General features: G+C 37.9%; 1 protein-coding gene across 1 annotated transcript in view; it reads right to left on the bottom strand.

Annotated features, from left to right (window-relative positions):
* LOC134647815 (long-chain-fatty-acid--CoA ligase 4) overlaps positions 1-6246 on the bottom strand; it is an 85098-nt gene extending 78852 nt beyond the window's left edge. Inside the window, exon 1 of the mRNA XM_063502142.1 lies at positions 6081-6246. The gene's annotated coding sequence lies outside the window, so the exon portion shown is untranslated. The remainder of the gene's footprint in view (positions 1-6080) is intronic.
* Between the last annotated feature and the right edge of the window lie 11794 nt (positions 6247-18040).

Here is an 18040-nt window from a genome sequence, read left to right as displayed (position 1 = left end):
GTCATTAAAAATGTTTTCAGCAGCAAAAGTGGTCATTAAGCTATGCAGAAGGAGTAGCAAAGCAGGCGAGCTGTTCAAAATAATTTGTATACATCTTTTACTATTATTCAACAAGAGACTCATCCAAATTTATAAGATAAGTCTTGTCAAGTTAGCTGCTGCCCGCATTTTACTGAAAAATTTGGTCCATAAATATTCCCTTGCCAAATCCACTATAGAGATAAGATGGAATAAATGTACTAAAAGAAACATGTATTGTCCAGCTTTGGGCTAGGGCTTCCAAATACCGGACTTCTCACAATACCGGTATTAATACCGAAACTGTCTTCATCAATACCGGGATCCCGGGATCCCGGTATTGGATATGAATCGCTTAAAAGAATACAGTTTTATTAAAAAGGGGAATTAAAAAGGCTCACTGGAATACCAGATATGTCCTAAAAGCTATAACAACAATAAACAATCAATGCCGCCATCTGCAATAATTTTATTTCACACTCAAGGTTGGCAATAATTTTATCCAATTTATTGACTTCACCTCACCAGTTACATTTGTAGTCCAACTTAACCAACCAGACAACATTTTTTCAAATTTCCGTCAAAATTGGTTTGCCATTATTACAGTTACCCTTGCTCTTTCGTTTTATTTTTTGATAAAATTATAACAACTAATTATGTTCATGTTAATGTCACTATCATCATATTCATCACTCACATAACTTCAGGATTCATCCACCACCAACCACCAAATATTTATATGACGCATTAGGCAACGATCTTGTTTCAATAATAAAATGCGGGCTAGAGACCAGTTAGAGTTAGGCCAAGTAAAGTCTGCAACGATTTTGATAGCATACGCAATTACGCAGTATACAGTGCAAGTGTTATGTGTACGTCATAATTTCATAGAAGTTTGACGTTTAATATAACACTTGCACTGCGCGTGCTATCAAAATCGTTGCAGACTTTTCTTGGTCTAACTCTAGATGCGTCTGGCGTTTAGTAAGCTTTTTGATACAGCCGAATATAATGGGTTTAAAGGGTTTATACTGCGCATTTCCCTCATTTTTAAAATACCGGGATCCCGGTATTGCCTTTAAAAATACCGGTATTGAAAAATGCGTTTAAAAAGACGGGATCCCGGGATCCCGAAATACCGGGATCCCGGTATTGGAAGCCCTACTTTGGGCCTTATTCATTCGCTATTAAGGTTTATGCATCATCAGTAAACAGTGTAAAATTGTAGATGGTATAGACAGATGGCCGTGAAATCGAATTTTGTTTTATTATCTGTAGCATGGAGGGTAAATATAAATATGGCGATTGACTTCCGTCGATCCTGTATTATCCGGGCAATATCCGGAATAAATACAGAAGTCATAATAGGTATGGCTTTAGTTTGCTATTTATTAAATGTGCTCGAGGCTCCACACGCGTGGGATTCGATGTGTCATAACCAGACATATCGTAAAAAACCAGACATGTTTCGGTGCATCGTTGTTGAATCAAAGGAATTGCTAAAAACAATTTATATTTATATGAAGTACGTTCCTGCCTTTTATGAATTTTGGTTAAATAATACTCAAAATATCGTGTAACAAACAAGAAAAAGTGACCCCTCCCCTCATTGACCTGTTCTCTCGGTCCAGAATGGAATTGTAAAATTCTTTTTTTTGGAAGCCAGATAAGGCAACACTGAACACTGAACAGACATGTGTTGTTTTCGATAGTGTTCCCAGCAACGCCATTATCAGGGTGCAGAGGCTAATTAGGCTTTATCTTTGTCTAAACGCCTGCGCTGATAAACTTTAAGGTTATCGACGGACACCGGTCTTTCATGCCTGTCTTTTGAGGTTCTTTCAAGAACATAAGCGTCAAATGCTTCACCCGCATGCGAGCAAATACTAAATAATGGACCTTACTAATGCTATACCCCACAACTTGATAAGCTGGTAAAACAGTTGCGCGGTGGCTTTCTGGAATGTACTTATGTTTGCTAGTTTGGACCTACATATTGTGGCATACTATTGCATGATGGAGGCAGTTCATGGTTTTACATATGGATTAATTAAGGCCCCCACCACCTATCAGCTCTGCGACAATGCGACATACGTGCCGCCCAGGCCCATTTCAGAGTAGCAATCCGCCGACCGATGTCTAAACAATAATCATCATCATCATAATAACAATAAACACTATGTATAAACATCAATAAGTCTCAAATGAAGTCATACTTTATCTTTCGAAGTTGATTGAAAAATAATTTATATTTTCACGCAAAAAGCGAATTTTTACCGTTTAGCGTTGCCCTGCAGTTTAACTGTAGACAAGAGGACTATTAGGTATTTACTTGAAGTGTCGAATTTTTTTATACAGGTGTGTTATAATAATGGTTATTAAATGAACAAGTGTAGTTCAATGAACGCTGAGCAAAACAGATGGGATACGCCTGAATGGACTAATACGAAATGTTTAGCCAAGAATAGCGGCGTTGTGATGTGTGCATCGTAAAAACAACCGTGCGACGAATAAATAAGAATCCTTTGCAAAGTTTTAAGAGTAGTTTTCCATGCTAAAGAAAGAAGTTCAACAGAAATTAGTAAGTATACCACCAACTAAATCAATTTTAGTATTAATGAGATGAAGACTAACCCATACATTACATGCCCATTGGGTCGTTTTCGACCCACTGGAAAACACTCGCTAGGAGAGAAACATGTAACCTTTAATTAGATCTCAGATCAGAAAACTAGAGGGGACATTATGTGGGTTAAGTAACTTAAGTACAACACGAAATCTCGTAAAAAAAGTTAAGGACAATTTACTGTCCTGCTACATTAGTAAAGTTTAGTTATCTGTACGTGTCTGTACAAACAACCTTAAAACGAACAACATAAAATCATGCAAAAACGTGAATAGGTAAATAATCAACATCTCAAGATTAAAGTTCTCCAAGGGCACAATAATCACAACAACCTTAATATTGACACAGGCGATAACTCCGTAAGTTCCCAGAAGGTATATATCACAGCTATTTGTATTGATCTGTATCTCTGGTCCTGTTTATGACGGAATGTTCTTGACGACTAGTCGGAAAATTTTTGGTTCTCGTGAATTCTTTGGGGGCATTCCAGTGGTGTCAACTTGGTTCCAGTAGTGTCGTTATTTAATAACACTTCTGACAAAGTTAAGAAGCCGATATTTGGCATGATAATGACTGGTAACTTAGCTTTGAATTCAACGGTAAATACAGATTTCTACGCGTGCGTCCTCGACAAAGTAGACTTTTGTGGAATGCCCCTTTGTATATTTTGGTAACGTTAAAGAATCCGCAAAATTTTGAACAAAATGAGAATGTTACGAAGTTCCTCTTTCGTAATTCGGTTATTTCGCTCAATGTTTTGGCAGGAATATCAAGGCACCGAATAAAAGGTAACCGAATTACTGAGACTGCCTTATTACAAGTAACAACTCGGTGGGTCGTCTAATTTGTTAGGCCGTAAGGAGCTGGAGATACTTCAGACTTTGATTTAATACGAGTGTGTTCTCGTTACAATGATACACTAACAAAAGGAAACAAAAGATTTCTTGAACATGTAGTGTATGTAGTTACAATAGATGTAAATTATTATTAGTATGTCTGTCATTTACATAATCTCGGGACCATGGGGTCCCGGACATTTGATAGGCGTGCGTGGGGCCGAAGCCAACACGTAGAGCCCCCTTGTAAATAGACAATTTACTCTGTGATGTGACACTAACCGACGATTATCCCTGTATGCGCTATAGTAGTGCACCCAAGGACAAGCCCCGGTTAGTGTAGGACTATTGCAAGAAAAGGAATAAAAAGAATTGGGTTATTGGGTTGAGATGCTAATGGACTGGTAACTGGGACTATGGAAAAGACTATGGCACCTGCCCTGATCATATGTTCAAAACACGAAAAAAATGGACAGGTGGTGACTCGCCAACTCACTACATGGGTCCCGAAAACGGTCGCTCGCACGGAGCGACACGGGGACAACATTGCATGAGCGGCTCAGGGTGTGGAGAGGTATACACCGCTTTCTACCCAGTGGCTGTAAACAGCCACTGTGCCAACTCGCGCTAACGTAAATTTCACTTCCACCCTGCGAGCATATAGCTCTGAGTGCTCTGACACCCCACTCTGGACGGCCGGTTAAGGCAAGCCAGAGGTGAGAGTCCTGCGGCCCCTGCTCAGTGTTCACTCCGGCCGGCCAATGAAGGCAAGCCGGAGAGAGGGGCCTGACCGACTCTCGGAGGTATGGGACTCAAGGGACGTCACTTCCCATTCAGCTCGCCACAAGCTGCCCTGGGGGCTTATTATACCTTTAAACGAGCAATTCTTGTAAATTTATTTATTTATTTATATCTATATATATATCGGGGATCTCGGGAACGGCTCTAACGATTTCGATGAAATTTGCTATATGAAATTTGGGGGCGAAAAATCGATCTAGCTAGGTTTTATCTCTGGGAAAACGCGTATTTTCGAGTTTTTATATGTTTTCCGAGCAAAGCTCGGTCTCCCAGATATTTATTATTATTAGACGTAAAGTAAACGAAACTGAGAGATTAAATCGCGTAGAAAAACGAACAAATAACGATTTTCCTCGTGCCAAAGGCGCCAAAATATAGATTCCAGATGAGATGGAGATATGATAAAGATTGAGATGATTAGGTATGATGACCTGCGTATTTATTTACAACCTACCTGTTTCATTTTCATTTATTGAAGTGCATAATAAATAATAATTATAATAAGGGATTAGTAAATTATTTTTTGTATTTATAGGTACTAAGCAAACACGTCTGCAAACGAAATTATAACTGAAGTTTTATATAATAATAAAAGAAAAATGGAACAAATGAATGCTTCTTTCAATAAAAAGGGTACTTGGAATTGTATCCTAAAGGACGTGGTCTTGAGTATACTGTTCTATTCAATATCCTTTCCGGTGATCTTTTTAATGAGTTTATTTGAACAGAAATTAAAAAGGATCAAGCTCTCAATTACCTAATTCCTTTCAAGAGTCCGCAGGGGATCTTTACAAACTTCTCTCTAAGCTCTAAGCGAAGAAACTTTTAAATAAATCAGCCTAATTTAAACCTTATATTTATGTACACCTACCTATATTTTCTTTATTTTTACCTAGCAGTTCACCGGCGACAGTTTGTAAATGCGTGGCAAAGCGTTTAACATGAACACGCGAATACGTAAGTAACAATGTATACAAATTTATGAACGTCTTGTTTTCTAATTCGCAGCCGTTGTAAGTTATTGACCGGAGCGTGACGCAACACTAATGATGAATAGAGGCCGAATGTAAACAAAAACTTAACGAAAGAACGACTATCCGGCTAGTAAAGTTTTTGGAAATATTTTACATTGACCAGCATAATTAAACTAAACGAGTTAAGTGTTTAAAATTATCTGTATACAACTTCTTAGTTGGGTAAGACAAGAGCTAATGTAAACACTTTGTTCCCTTAGTGTATGTTCCGAACTTGAGGGTAATCTCCCGACGTGGAAGTAAAATGTAAGAAGAAGAAGAAGAAGTGTAACAGAGTTGGTACCTAAAATTTGTTTGTATTTTCTTGTATTGATTAATATAATTTTGTAAGGAAAAAAGGAGGTAAATTTTCAGGTCTCCATAAAAGTTCACAGGGTAACATTATTACTGAAAGGTTTAGGAACTACTTTTGCTGTTGACAATAGGTGAAAATAATCTTCATTGCAAATCGCGGACGTTCAAAATTAAGGTACTTAGACAAATAGCGGTCTTATTGCTAAAAAGCGATTTCAAGCGAAAAATTATTTATGTTTTTAAATAACTGAATTGAAGTAGGTCACACATAAATAGTTTTTTCGCTGATGCGTTGTATTGTTGTAGTATTTCGTTGCGAAATTTGACGCGCACGCAAAAGTGAAACAAAAGTTAAATTATCTTTGACCAAAAAGAGATAGACGCAAAAAACGGCGCTGGCAGTCTCCAAGTTAAACTTTGTACCGCTCACGTGGTCGGCAATGGACATTGTATTGAAAAGAAAAGACTCACCTAAACAAGTTCCAATAAGCTTACAATTAAAACTATCACTATGGTATCACAGCCACTGTTTTGGGGGCAAGATGGTGTAATTTTGGTTAACACGCCACGTGTCTGGTCGGTGCGGCGTGCGTTCGGAAACTGAGCTATGCCGGGCGAGAGTTCTCATTGTTTATGGAGCGTAGGAGTGGAACGTTGCTTACACTAACCAGTTAACCCTGACCTGCTTCTTTTAGAATTATGCGTAATGCTCTCCAAACAATTATACTGGTTTACATAAACGCCGTGTTGGGAAGCGATTGGAAGATCTCCCACAACGCGAGAGAAACCTGCTGCAAAAGCCGTAACTCTCCAATAAAACCATACCAAATAAGCCCTTTTGATTTCCAGGTCTGGCGGTGTCTGTACCACGTCTAGGGCTACCACGTCAGCGATAAACAAACGCGCTTCATCCGCGGCATTAATAAGTTACAAGTGCATTTTTTGTTGACAGCCCTGTAAGCATTGGAGCAGAAATAGCTGTACTGGTAGATACTGCTAATGAATTATTTGAACTTATTATAAAGGGATAGAGTTCATAATAGTATATTTTAAGTTTTCCGAAGATGGGAGAATGTGGAGCAATTCAAATTCAGCAGCACATGTGATTCATCAACTTTGGGATAGGTCACGTAATTGAAGACACACCTTTATGACGTATGAAGCCAACCGACATTATTGTATGTACATTTTAACAATACATTTAAAAATGTATAATCACAAACAAATATGATTAATGTCCGAGTGACTCATTCATTGCTTTGTTGTAGATATGTACCTAATTGCGGATTTTTTAAGAAAGTTAAACCTGTTTCCGAGAAAGAAAAGGTTTCTGAATTTAATTTAACTATGCATTATTAAGTATATTTAAAAATTTGAATCTCAAGAATAAAATTAGAGCTAATCAACAAGCAACAGTTAGTTTGCCCAGTCCAGAGGCTGCGGACATAATGTATTAAATTAAATTAAATAAGCCTTTAATCCATATAAGAGACACTTGTAAATACAGATTTAGATATTTGGTATGTGAGATATACATTGATTAAATTATAGCATGTCTCTTAGTGTGGTGTGCCTGTCGGCATAGGCCTCTTCCAACTCTTTCTAGTGCTGTCTGTCCAGGGCTACTCTGGTCCAGTTGGGTCCTAGAGTCAGTTGGATGTCATCTTCCCATCTGGTTATTTGTTTGCCTTTTGTACAACCAAGTGGGTACCAGTGCATCACTTGTTTGCTCCATTTTTCCCTATTGTCACGCAGCATGTGGCCTGTCCACTTCCAATTTTGTTGGTCGATACGCTCGAGTATGTCCGTTACTTTTGTTCTTCGCCTTATTTCCTCGTTTCGGATTCTGTCCCTTAGTTTTGTACCGAGCATACTTCTCTCCATAGCACGTTGGCATTTAGCGAGTTTGTCTCTATGTTCTGCTGTTAATGACCAGGTTTCGCATCCATATGTCATGTATGGAAGAATGCACGTATTAAACGTCTTTCTCTTTATGTGGGTGCCTAGGTCCTTGCTTTTCATCTCATGAAAAACAAGGACATAATGTATACCATGAAAATATACACCGTGTGTTAAGTGGATTACTAAACATTTAGCAGAGCCAAATACATAAAACATTATCGAGATTCAGATAACATGCCAAGCGCCACCAAAGAATTTGGCTCAAATTCAATCTTTTCATCGTTCAGTCGTTGTCACCATCAGATAAATCAAAACGGCCAAGGTGCCCACAAATATCTGAACACCCTTTATTGTAAAGGATTTTGTGTTCATATAATTTGAGCACCTTGGCAGATCCATAAGTTCATATTATTATGTGGTCATTATGTTCCACTACTGGACAAAGGCCTTCTCTTTTTCTACTTGTCTCGATTCTTTGCTAATTCAGGCCAGGGCTGAACCGCGAAAATCGAAGCTCGTAAATTGCAGGCATTTTTCTCTGTCACTCTAATTACGTCTTAATGAGGGTAAAAAAGAAAGATCCCCGCAATTTGCGAATTTCGGTTTTCGCGGCAGACCCCCAGTCTTCCAAAAAGGAGTCCAATGATTATCCCGCCATAAGTCATAGCTTCACAAATTCCTTAATAAAGTATCATTATTATATCTCAGCTTTCGATCAATAAGCTGAAAGCTAAAACATAAGCCGAGACAATAATCTCGCCCCTGATAGAATAATTTCAAGCAGGGAGCTAAAAATATCTCCCCGAAGTTCGAAAATGAATCTTAATGCTTTGGAATAGATTGCAATGATGTTAATGGATGAAGGAAGTACGGTGTCAGTCACAGTCTTGATCAGGCTACAGATATATCTAAGTAGACTATTTTAAAAAGATAATATACTCGTAAATTTGTCAGTTACCTAGCTTTGAAACAATATTTTATTTTTTAAGTTTTATTGTTAACACACTTTTTCCACCATTACGTATGTCAATTCTGTTCGAAGCGGACAAAAAATTAAGCGTATTTTTTTGCATGTTATGTGTACGTATGTATGGTAAGAAAATAGGTATAATCTAAGTTATGGTTGGTTGCTTAGCTTAGCTCAAGAAAAGAATCATAGCGAGTGGAACATTGATATAGTATAAAGAACTGGATACCCAATCAGCCGCCAAAAATGGCCCCACAAAAGTGATGTCAAAACAGATCATGCATTACTTTTTCGTTTAGTCTTGTTTGAAACGCTCAAATGTGAAGTTGTCAACAATTACGAAATGTGCCGTTAAAATATGTAAAAATAACAATGATAAAACAAGGAAAAAGGATGGAATGTATTTCTTTCGGTTAGTTCTTTGGATAGCATTACATAATTTATGTAATCTGGTGGTAATTTTATGGTTTTGAATAAATTAATTTGTTAGTACCAAAGAAGGGATGTTAAGGAACAAAAATCTAATGAGTCGATGTGAGGTCAATATTTTTTTATATTTTTATATGGAATTCATAAGAAATAATATTATGTTTAAATTCAAGATTTCCAAGAAAACCTATGCGACGTGCAAAGTGGACTGCTATTTAATTATAGCAAGAGATAGGGGTGATGCAGTTTTAAACCAGGCAAAACGGCACTTGTGTGTTCGGGCCATTTCCCTGTTTCCGACATATACACCACCAATAAGGGCTTATATCGACTAACTGTAAATGCTAAACCTGTCGGAACACAGTGACAACCACAGGATTTTTTTATAAAGTATAGGTAGACTTTATAAAAAAAATCCAATCAGTATCTAAATGTCCCCGTACACCCGCGCTATGAGTAAATGTAGATCTTAGATACACAGTTATTTAATAAGTAGAATTTATTTCAAGGAAATTAGTATTTAAAGACGTATACTTACGAATTAAAAATTTAATTTGTTTGAATTTGAACCACGAATTAATTTTATTTGAGCTCCCGATTAAATTAAATTTGTTTTATTTATTACTTCTATTGGTTTTCCTGTACAGTAATACATATTAAAGTGTACCAAAGTGACTCCATTCGTTCATTATTCTCGTTTGACGTTGTTTGACGTAAATACGTTACGTTTAGTGCCATCGGACTAAATTTTTTAACAGTGTTGGTACTTATGTTTGCAAATTTGACACTTAATGCTTACGACATTAAGCTCTTTTCTGTACGAAACATTTATCTTGACTCAAAATTTACGTAAGCGTTTTTATCATCAATGCAAATGGTGCGAAACGTCATTGGGATCCACATTTCTTGACGTTTTTGTTCTGCTTTGTGTGTCTATTTCTTTTATATTAAGTCAGTGGAGTGGAATACACCAATGGAGAAAATAAAGTCAAAAGTAAGTAGTTTTAGTACTGGCCACGGAACAAGTCGAAGTTTTGCAACTATAAGATGGCAAAGTGGACAAAATGCCCCTGGCACGGGCCAGGAAGTAAAGCACAGGCCAAGATTGGTCACGCACTGACAAGACGAAAATATTATCCAGATATTCCAGATCGATGTCTACTTGAGATGTGTCTGTGGTTAGGACTCCTACACGTGAGACAATGGAAATGGAACGTGTCTCGGAATGAGTTGCGAGCGAGGTGACCATGATTTCAAGAAAAATGACACATTTTACCTTCTTACCCATTTTGTCAGTGAATCAAATAGTCGTAAAATCTCATAAATAATGACTTTTGACTAATGACTTTGAATGAATCTCATAAATAGTGAATTGTTGCGGTAATCTCCATTGCATTTGTTTGCAAATCGCAGATACGAGTAAGTGTAGGTATGTGCCTTGTTGACAAGCGACAAAGTGGTACTTTTGCCTCGGAATGACACAATGGTACGCTTATGTGCCGTTACAGTAACAAAAGACTGAAAACTGCGAATTAGATGAGCTATTGTTCCTATAGGTAATAGGGTACGAAGTCCAATAGTGTCGTGTTATACTTATACTCGAATACAAGTGATTCGGAATTTTGTGATGTTTTACATTTTACTATCATGATTTTTATTTAATGTTTTGAATGGAATGTGAACCTATTAGTTCAATTTCTATAAAGGTACTTATTATGATAATGTGTTGATGTACGAGGGGCGTTCAAAATATTCTCGGTATTGATATCTTACGACCTCTTCTAAAATTTCTTTCGTTACTGGCCGCTAAGGTTTATTCATTGACATTAAAAAAAAGTATAATTCGAACCGAGATAGTCTTTTGTTTTTCTGCAATTGCTGAACAAACATGAACATCATGTGCGAATTGACAATGTTAACTAAATTAGAACATCGATGCGTGATAAAATTCTTGACAAAACAGGGTAAAAATCAAAAAACCATAAAAGAGGAAATGGATTGTGTTTACCGTGAGTCTGCTCCTTCTTTATCTACCATTCAAAAGTGGTCAAGCGAGTTTAAACGCGGAAGGGAGAGTATTGAAGATGACCCTAGACCTGGCCGGCCTGTAGTAGCTACTTCACAAGAAAATATTGATAAAGTGGAAAAACTTATATTGGAAGATGGTCGAGTGAAGGTAAAATCTATAGCACAAGTAACCAATCTCTCTATTGGTACCGTACATGATATTATACATGACCATCTTAATATGTCAAAAGTAAGTGCAAGATGGGTTCCGCGAATGCTGACTCGGCTTCAAAAAGACATGCGTGTAGCTTGTTGTTCCGATTTTATTGACCTGTGCGGTGAAAATCCTGATGAGGTGCTGCAAAGAATAGTTACTGGAGATGAAACCTGGGTTCATCATTATGACCCAGAGAGTAAACAAGAGTCCATGCAGTGGCACATTAAGGGTTCAGCTCATCCCAAGAAGTTCAAGGTCATCCCTTCAGCTGGCAAGGTCATGGCCACGATATTTTGGGATTGTGAAGGAGTATTACTAATCGATTATAAAGAAAAAGGTGTAAATATCACAGGACAGTACTACGCTAACATTCTACGTCAATTAAAGGATGTAATTAAAGAAAAGAGGCGAGGAAAGTTAACCAAAGGTATTCTGCTTCTGCATGACAACGCCCCCGTCCATACTGCTCATATTGCCAAGGCAGCTATTGTTGAATGTGGGTTTGAAACTGTTACTCACCCACCGTATAGTCCGGACTTAGCCCCCAGCGACTTCTTTTTGCTCCCCAATCTTAAAAAGGATCTGCGTGGAAATAAATTTTCTGACGATGAAGCATTGAAGGCGGCAGTGGAGGAGCATTTTTACACGAAATATAAAAAATATTTTTACGAGGGATTAAAAAAAATAATTGATCGATCTTTTAAGTGTATGAACATAGGGGGGGAGTATATTGATAAATAAAAATATCAAACTTTTCGTACTTGTTTGTTTTCATTCTCATACCGAGAATATTTTGAACACCCCTCGTATGTTTGAATACCTACTTAATAGCAAACTATTGGTTTCTAGTGTTTAGCGTAGAAGTATTGGTATGTTACATGGCACGCGGACTAACTTATTCAAAACACCCACCAACAATGATATTATATAACCATAGATAGGTTATACTCATACTTAAGGAGCACAAAAAATACTTCCATATTTATTTCTGTGCCTACGAAGACATCTGTTATTTTTAACCGACTTCAAAAAAAAAAGGAGGTTCTCAGTTTGACCCGTATGTATGTATGTATGTATGTATATTTGTTCGCGATTATCTCGCGTTTGGCTGAACCGATTTTGATGCGGTTTTCAGAAAAGTGTTTGTTACATTCTAGAGAAGGTTTTAGTATACATAGATCTGAGCTGATGCTGAACCCTGGCTGTACCTAGTGGAACTCAGGTTTGGTACAACATAGGCCCACGCTGTTTTGGTCATCGGACACGCCTTGATGAGCACTTGGGAGAGCAGTACCCAAGATAGAGCTGATGCTGAACCCTGGATGTACCTAGTGGAACTCAGGTTTGGTGCAACATACGCACACGCTGTTTTGGTCATCCGACACCCCTTGATGAGCACTTGGGTGAGCAGTACCCAAGATAGAGCTGATGCTGAACCCTGGATGTACCTAGTGGACCTCAGGTTTGGTGCAACATACGCACACGCAGTTTTGGTCATCCGACACCCCTTGATGAGCACTTGGGAGAGCAGTACCCAAGATAGAGCTGATGCTAAATCCTGGATGTACCTAGTGGAACTCAGGTTTGGTGCAACATAGGCCCACGCTGTTTTGGTCATCTGACACCCCTTGATGAGCACTTGGGTGAGTAGTACCCAAGATAGAGCTGATGTTGAACCTTGGCTGTACCTAGTGGAACTCAGGTTTGGTGCAACATAGACACAATCTGTTTTTGTCATCCGACACGCCTTGATGAGCACTTGGGTGAGCAGTACCCAAGATAGAGCTGATGCTGAACCCTGACTGTACCTAGTGGAACTCAGGATGGTAAACCATAGGCACCTACTGTTTTGGTTAACCGACTCGTCGTCGTGTGCCTATGTTGCAGAGTTACCTAGAGACACCTAGGTATGGGTCGATCGACTTTTTTTTTCTAACCGCCTTAATAACTATAGGAAACAAACTCATATTTTTGCTCAAAACCTAAAATAAATGAAGAATGAACCTATCACTAAAAAGTAAAAAATAAAAATAAAATGAAACAAAAAAATAATTAAAAAAATAATTTAAAAAAAAAACAACCAAAATAACTACATTTTAATTCTTTTTTTAAAAAAAGGGAACCGCCTTCAAAAAATCAACCCACTGAAAAGCACAAAATAATTTTTATATACCCCACCCCTATCCTTGTTCAGTCCCTATACCGTCGTTAAGCAAATTTCTGCCAAAAAGTAGTTAATACCTAATAATAAGAAAATTAATAGCCATCCGGGTAATTACTTAGTTTTTGAAATCGGTGCCAAACCAAAATTTTAGAGTCTTACTAACTTAGTTCTTGCATTAGGTACTTGCTAACTACTCGTTTTTTATTCTGGCAGCAAAGAATATTTTTGTTGGTTTGGCACCGCCTTCAAAAGCTAAGTAATTACCCGGATGGCTATTAATTTTCTTATTATTAGGTATTAACTACTTTTTGGCAGAAATTTGCTTAACGACGGTATAGGGACTGAACAAGGATAGGGGTGGGGTATATAAAAATTATTTTGTGCTTTTCAGTGGGTTGATTTTTTGAAGGCGGTTCCCTTTTTTTTAAAAAAGAATTAAAATGTAGTTATTTTGGTTGTTTTTTTGATTAATTTTCTCCTTCCATCCATCTTTCTCACACTCGTTATTAAACATAAGGTTGCCTCTTTCTCTTTCGGTGTGCGGGAGCTCGTTAGCACGTGCACATTTCTCGCTTGTCCAGCCACGACTAAAGGCAACTTGTCCAATTTGTCACAAGTTAAGCGCTTCAATTTTGGAAAGCCTATAACCTATCTTGAGTTATAAATCATTGCCCACCAAGAGTTTAAAAACCTTTGGACGTAGGACGTAGCATATATGGTTCGATATGATTCATCAAAGTATTCCGAATATTTTTATCGCTACGAGGGGCGTTCAAAATATTCTCGGTATTGATATCTTACGACCTCTTCTAAAATTTCTTTCGTTACTGGCCGCTAAGGTTTATTCATTGACATTAAAAAAAAGTATAATTCGAACCGAGATAGTCTTTTGTTTTTCTGCAATTGCTGAACAAACATGAACATCCTGTGCGAATTGACAATGTTAACTAAATTAGAACATCGATGCGTGATAAAATTCTTGACAAAACAGGGTAAAAATCAAAAAACCATAAAAGAGGAAATGGATTGTGTTTACCGTGAGTCTGCTCCTTCTTTATCTACCATTCAAAAGTGGTCAAGCGAGTTTAAACGCGGAAGGGAGAGTATTGAAGATGACCCTAGACCTGGCCGGCCTGTAGTAGCTACTTCACAAGAAAATATTGATAAAGTGGAAAAACTTATATTGGAAGATGGTCGAGTGAAGGTAAAATCTATAGCACAAGTAACCAATCTCTCTATTGGTACCGTACATGATATTATACATGACCATCTTAATATGTCAAAAGTAAGTGCAAGATGGGTTCCGCGAATGCTGACTCGGCTTCAAAAAGACATGCGTGTAGCTTGTTGTTCCGATTTTATTGACCTGTGCGGTGAAAATCCTGATGAGGTGCTGCAAAGAATAGTTACTGGAGATGAAACCTGGGTTCATCATTATGACCCAGAGAGTAAACAAGAGTCCATGCAGTGGCACATTAAGGGTTCAGCTCATCCCAAGAAGTTGAAGGTCATCCCTTCAGCTGGCAAGGTCATGGCCACGATATTTTGGGATTGTGAAGGAGTATTACTAATCGATTATAAAGAAAAAGGTGTAAATATCACAGGACAGTACTACGCTAACATTCTACGTCAATTAAAGGATGTAATTAAAGAAAAGAGGCGAGGAAAGTTAACCAAAGGTATTCTGCTTCTGCATGACAACGCCCCCGTCCATACTGCTCATATTGCCAAGGCAGCTATTGTTGAACGTGGGTTTAAAACTGTTACTCACCCACCGTATAGTCCGGACTTAGCCCCCAGCGACTTCTTTTTGCTCCCCAATCTTAAAAAGGATCTGCGTGGAAATAAATTTTCTGACGATGAAGCATTGAAGGCGGCAGTGGAGGAGCATTTTTACACGAAAGATAAAAAATATTTTTACGAGGGATTAAAAAAAATAATTGATCGATCTTTTAAGTGTATGAACATAGGGGGGGAGTATATTGAAAAATAAAAATATCAAACTTTTCGTACTTGTTTGTTTTCATTCTCATACCGAGAATATTTTGAATACCCCTCGTACCTATACCTTTCAAAATCGCGGCTATAAACACTTATACACTTATACACATTTTTACCTTATTTCGAAGGTGAAAATGTGTATTTCTGCAAAAAAAAGGTTTCGCCAAGAGAAAATAATAAATACTTAAATACATACTTCCATTATCATTGATTAATATTTGTTAGAAACTAATAGAAACGTTAAACTCTAATGATGAGATTGTGTTGATAATAAATAATATATAGTATACCCGCATGAGCTGATGAATGAGTGAATCAAATTTATGCCCTTCTGAGAATAAACATAAGTATTTGAGGGCAAATTCCTTGAGCCTTGTCGTACTAGAATGAAGACATAAAATAAAGTGAATGCGGAATATTAGACAAAGTGTTAGGTTAGTATCAGGAATCAGGAGAGCAGACACAAGCACAACCCACAATAGACATTAGACACCTTTCATTGTGAGATATGAATTGAGTAACCAGCATGGTTTCTCTTGTGCAGTATTTTCAGAATGCAGTAGTTTGGTGACATTATCGGAGCGGATGGCGCGGCCGGATGGCGACGATGGGGGCAAAGTCCATACTGGAATAGCGCGAGGGTCACTGTGTGATCTTCTATAAGTAGTATTATTCTTATTTTCATTGATAAGGAACAAGGAACCAACCGATTTTTTTCCTGGCAACTGTTTGACAATGACATTGATAATTCACCGTACATTACTGGTCCAACAACTATGTATCGTCGTTAATTACCGACCCACAAATGTACATGAAATTGTCAATATCAGGTGTCAATTGTCAAGTTGATGAAATAGTCGTCTGATGGCGATAGCAGACCTAGTATTACTTACAAGTAGCATAGATACAAGTTAGCTACAGATATAAGTCACAATAGGGAAAACTAGTCGTCCAAGGAGTCAACGTCAGAGCTAGGTCATTCATACTTGCCACGGCTCGTAGGACTTGGAACTTTAGAGCTATTATTCATTAAAGTCGAAGGGTTTATTGGGCATCGACAGGTCGCGGTCCAAATGTCTGCCTGTTTAATGATTCACAATCACTACACCTTATAAAACAAAGTCTAGTCCGCGTCTGTCTGTTTGTATGCATGTTTTCGTGATAAACTCGAAAACTACTGAACGGATGTTCATGCGGTTTTAACCTATCAATAGAGTGATTCTTGAGGAAGGTTTAGGTGTATAATTTGTTAAGGTTTTATGTAACCCGTGCGAAGCCGGGGCGGGTCGCTAATAGTGGCTGTAAGTCAACTCACTGATGGTCGGTGGATCTTATGTCTTTGGGACAAGGTATCTATATGCATATGAATTGTGAGTTGACAGTGTAGGTAGACAGTACAACTGTTAACTGCTGGATATTATGTAACGTGAAGAGTCAGCCTTAGGTAAGCAACAACAAGAGTTAAACGAGGTCTTCTTCTTCTTCAATTTAAGAGTTATCCTCTTTTCGGTGGAGTATTTTCCATTTCTCCCTCTCGTATGCCATATCCTTGACCTCTTGATACGACACGACACCAGCCCTTTCCATTTGATCTACGTAGCCACTAGCTATGCCTTGGTCTGCCCCTGTTAAACGAGGTAGCGGACTCAATTTCAGTTGTATCTAATTCTAGTACCATCTTTGAAAAAAGTGTTTGATTCACCATACAAATAGTCAGCTAGGTAGCTGACAATTCTGAAGGGGTACCGGTCGTCTCATTGATTTTCATTTTCATTTTGTACTCGTCACTCGGTCTTTATTCATCGTTTTCACTTTTACCCATTATCTTCTTACGTAAAATTCTGTAACTCGTCACTTTACATATCATCATAGTTTTAAATCAAATCATAATGAAATAAAACTATTAAAACAGATTATACCGCGTATATTGAATTTATCCTTATATCTTTATTTAGTCTCATCTAAGGATAACCATGAAAATAAATAAAGCCGCCCAGGAGAAACTGACAATAATCTATGTCCTATTTCAATATGCTGCACGAAAAACTAATTACAACCTAATTTAAATCGTCGCGTGACTTGTTTGCGGTCTTTTCCCCTAAGCAATGATATCGACTGAGGTTGGTTTCAACGGTTATCCTCCACTCCACGCATCAGCTGCTTCAACTGACAAGAGCAAACTAAGCAACATTACAAATTAACCATTGGACAACCTTATATCTAAGCAAGAAGGTTTATTTCGTTTCAGTGCAGACGATGGTACTCTAATGTGACACTGTTAAGTAACTCGTCGCTAGTAGATTTAACTGACCCTTAACGATTCATAGTCCATAGTCTAATGTATTAAACGTAACGTATTGTTTTTAATTAATGGCATAATACGAAGAAATAATATCGCCGGTTTCGCACGGCTCAAAGGGCGGGAATAGGGCAGAGGTTAGTGGGGCAACTCTTGAGGCGGTTTTCTTTTGTGAGACACTGGGTCACTTAGTTATTATTATAGGTTTTCCCAGCCATGTGTTTTCAGAACCTTTGTAGGCACGAAATACGAGTATTATTTGTTATTTACCAGTCACATTTCGGTGACATACCAATAAGGCCTTTTTTGACGCCCCCTGGGACCGTGCTTGCTATGATATGCTTGTGTTCGCCTGAAATGGTAGGCCACGTCACAAAACCAAAGCATTGTCACAATAACCTAATTCACGCGTGTCAATCAATATTGGTGCACGTGGTACGCCCCA

The sequence above is a fragment of the Cydia amplana genome, chromosome 5, assembly GCF_948474715.1.
Source record: "Cydia amplana chromosome 5, ilCydAmpl1.1, whole genome shotgun sequence".
In the NCBI taxonomy this organism is placed as follows: domain Eukaryota; kingdom Metazoa; phylum Arthropoda; class Insecta; order Lepidoptera; family Tortricidae; genus Cydia; species Cydia amplana.
The sequence above is the reverse complement of the archived record's forward strand: the minus strand, read 5'-3'. Positions and strand labels throughout refer to the sequence as shown.